We start from the raw sequence: 3,218 nt of genomic DNA on the forward strand, positions 1-3,218 counted from the left end.
CATGTATTGAGTGTATTTGGCTTGGTTGATGAAGGTTCCTTCTCTTCTTTGCTTTACTTCGAAACCGAGAAAGAACTTCAACTCTCCCATGGAAGACATCTTGAACTTTGAGGTCATGAGTGCGGAAAATTCCTCATTGAAAGCTTTGTTAGGGGAACCAAAGATAATGTCATCAACATATAGTTGGCACACAAACAACTCCCCTTTGACCTTCTTAGTAAAAAGAGTGGGGTCGATTAGCCCAACTTCAAACCCACGATCTTGTAACAACTCGGTAAGGTGGTCATACCACGCACGTGGGGCTTGTTTAAGGCCATAGAGTGCCTTATCGAGTTGATACACATGATCGGGAAAGTAGGGATCCTCGAACCCGGGGGGTTGTTTGACATAAACCAACTCATTAATAGGACCATTAAGAAAAGCACTCTTCACATCCATCTGTTGCAACTTAAAGTTGTGATGAGAAGCATAAGCAATCAACAAACGAATAGATTCAAGGCGAGCAACGGGAGCAAAGGTTTCACCGTAGTCGATACCCTCGACTTGGGAGTAGCCTTGTGCCACCAATCGTGCCTTGTTGCGGATGATGGTCCCATGAGCATCTTGCTTGTTCTTGAATATCCACTTGGTTCCAATGACATTGTGGTTCCCCGTTGGCCTTGGCACTAATCTCCACACCTTGTTGTACTCGAAGTTGTTGAGTTCTTCATGCATGGCATTAAGCCAATCCGGATCTTCGAGTGCTTCATACACCTTTTGGGGTTCAACACAAGAGACAAATGCGTGATGTTCACAATAGTTTGCCAATTGTCTACAAGTGCTTACCCCCTTTTGAATGCTTCCAAGCACATTCTTCATGAGATGACCCTTGGTGGAGAGCTTGGATGCAATCTTGGTGGCACGACGCTCCAATTCCTCCTCGGTGGTGAGTTGAGGAGCGATCAGTTGATCATCTTGAGCGCCGTCTTGAGCTTGTTCTTGATCTTGAACTTGCTCGGAGGAGAGAACTTGACCTTGGGCATCACATGGTGTGTCACCACCGTCTTGAGCATGATCTTGCCCTTGGTCTTGTTCATGAGGTTGAGGGCCTTCACTGTGTTCTTCGGAAGCGTGTGGGCCTTGGGTTGGTGATGGCTCCACTTGAGTGGAGCATTGTCCTTCTCCTTCGGCCACAAGGGGTTCCTCAATGGGTAGGATAAAACCAACACCCATTCTTCTTATGGCTTGAGTAGGAATTTCATCACCTACATCACAAGTGCCACTTTGCTCCACTTGGGAGCCGTTATTCTCATCAAACTCCACGTTACACGTCTCCTCAATAAGTCCCGTGGATTTATTGAGGACACGGTAAGCATGAGAGTTTGTAGCATAACCAACAAATATGCCCTCATAAGCTCTAGCTTCAAATTTAGACAACCGAACACCTTTCTTGAGAATGAAACACTTACACCCGAACACCCGAAAGTACTTGAGGTTGGGCTTGTTACCGGTGAGTATCTCATATGGAGTCTTGTTCAAGCCCTTGCGGAGGTAGAGCCGATTGGATACATGACACGCGGTGTTGATGGCTTCGGCCCAAAAGTTGTATGGAGACTTGAACTCCGCCATCATGGTCCTTGCCGCATCCATCAACGTCCGGTTCTTCCTCTCCGCAACACCGTTTTGTTGAGGGGTGTAAGGTGCGGAATATTGATGCTTGATCCCCTCATCACTAAGAAACTCATCCAAGGTGTAGTTCTTGAACTCGGTGCCGTTGTCACTTCTTATTGTCAAGATCTTTGCATTGTGTTGACGTTGGGCTTCATTTGCAAAGTCAATGACGGTTTGTTGGGTCTCGCTCTTCCTCTTGAAGAAATACACCCAAGTGTATCTTGAATAGTCATCCACAATCACCAAGCAATACTTCCTACCCCCAAGACTATCAAAGGATGGAGGCCCAAAGAGATCCAAGTGAAGGAGCTCCAAAGGCCTCTTCGAGTAAATGATAGTCGTGGGAGGGTGAGCCTTCTCATGTAGCTTTCCTTTGATACAAGCACTGCAAGCACGATCTTTAGCAAAACTAACATTCGTTAGTCCACGGACATGGTCCCCCTTGAGAAGACTTTGCAAAGATCTCATATTGACATGGGCTAAACAGCGATGCCAAAGCCATCCCACGTCAACTTTAGCCATTAGGCATGTCGCGGTCTTAGTGGGTCGCTCCGAAAAGTTAATCACATAGAGACCGTTCTTGACATGCCCAACAAAGGCTACTTTAAGAGTCTTGCTCCACAAGAGGGCCACGGTATCAATATCAAAGAAAGTGGCAAAGCCCATGATTGCAAGTTGACGAACGGAAAGTAAATTGTATGCAAGGGACTCAACAAGCACGACCTTCTCAATCGTGAGATCATGAGAAATGACTACTTTGCCGAGTCCCAATACCTTAGAAGACGAGGCATCACCCCACTCGACATTGGTGGGCATAGATGGAATCTTGTGCACGTCCACCACCAAGTCCTTGCTTCCGGTCATATGATTTGTAGCTCCACTATCGAGCAACCATGATCCCCCACCGAAAGCAAACACCTACAAGAGATCAATGCTTGGTTTCAGGTACCCATTTGATAATGGGTCCTTTGATGTTAATAACAAGGGTCTTAGGAACCCAAATAGACCATTCAATATACTCATGAGGAGAACCAACAAATTTGGCATAAACATGCCCATCACTAGCACGGCATAACACATAAGAAGGATTAAAATCGCCGGCTTTGTTGGAAGGGGTGGCATTGTCCTTCTTGACACCGTCACCCTTCGCATTGTTCTTCTTCTCCTTGGAAGCACCCTCTCCCTCCTTCACAAAAGTTTGCTTGAGAGGAGGAGGTCGTTTGGTCTTGCCATTCTTCTTCTTGTTCTTGGGCTTGGGTGCGAACCCAATCCCCTCCTTGGCCACAACTTCCTTTTGATTGCTCAAAAGGTCGTTGAGGTTCTTCTCACCTTGTATGCATGACACAAGGCCTTTCTCAAGTTGCTCCTTCAACTTAGCATTTTCCTCAACAAGATGCACATGCTCACAACAAGGGTTAGTAGCATTTGCATTATCAATTAACACCATATGAGGAAAGGTGGCTTTCTCCTTGGTTAGCCTCACTTGGAGTTGATCATGATACTCCTTGAGGCTAGCATGGACACCCTTCAAGACTTTGTGAGCCTTGTCGAGAATATCAAACTCCTCT

This window comes from Triticum aestivum, chromosome 1D (genome assembly GCF_018294505.1).
Source record: "Triticum aestivum cultivar Chinese Spring chromosome 1D, IWGSC CS RefSeq v2.1, whole genome shotgun sequence".
NCBI classification, from domain to species: Eukaryota; Viridiplantae; Streptophyta; class Magnoliopsida; order Poales; family Poaceae; genus Triticum; species Triticum aestivum.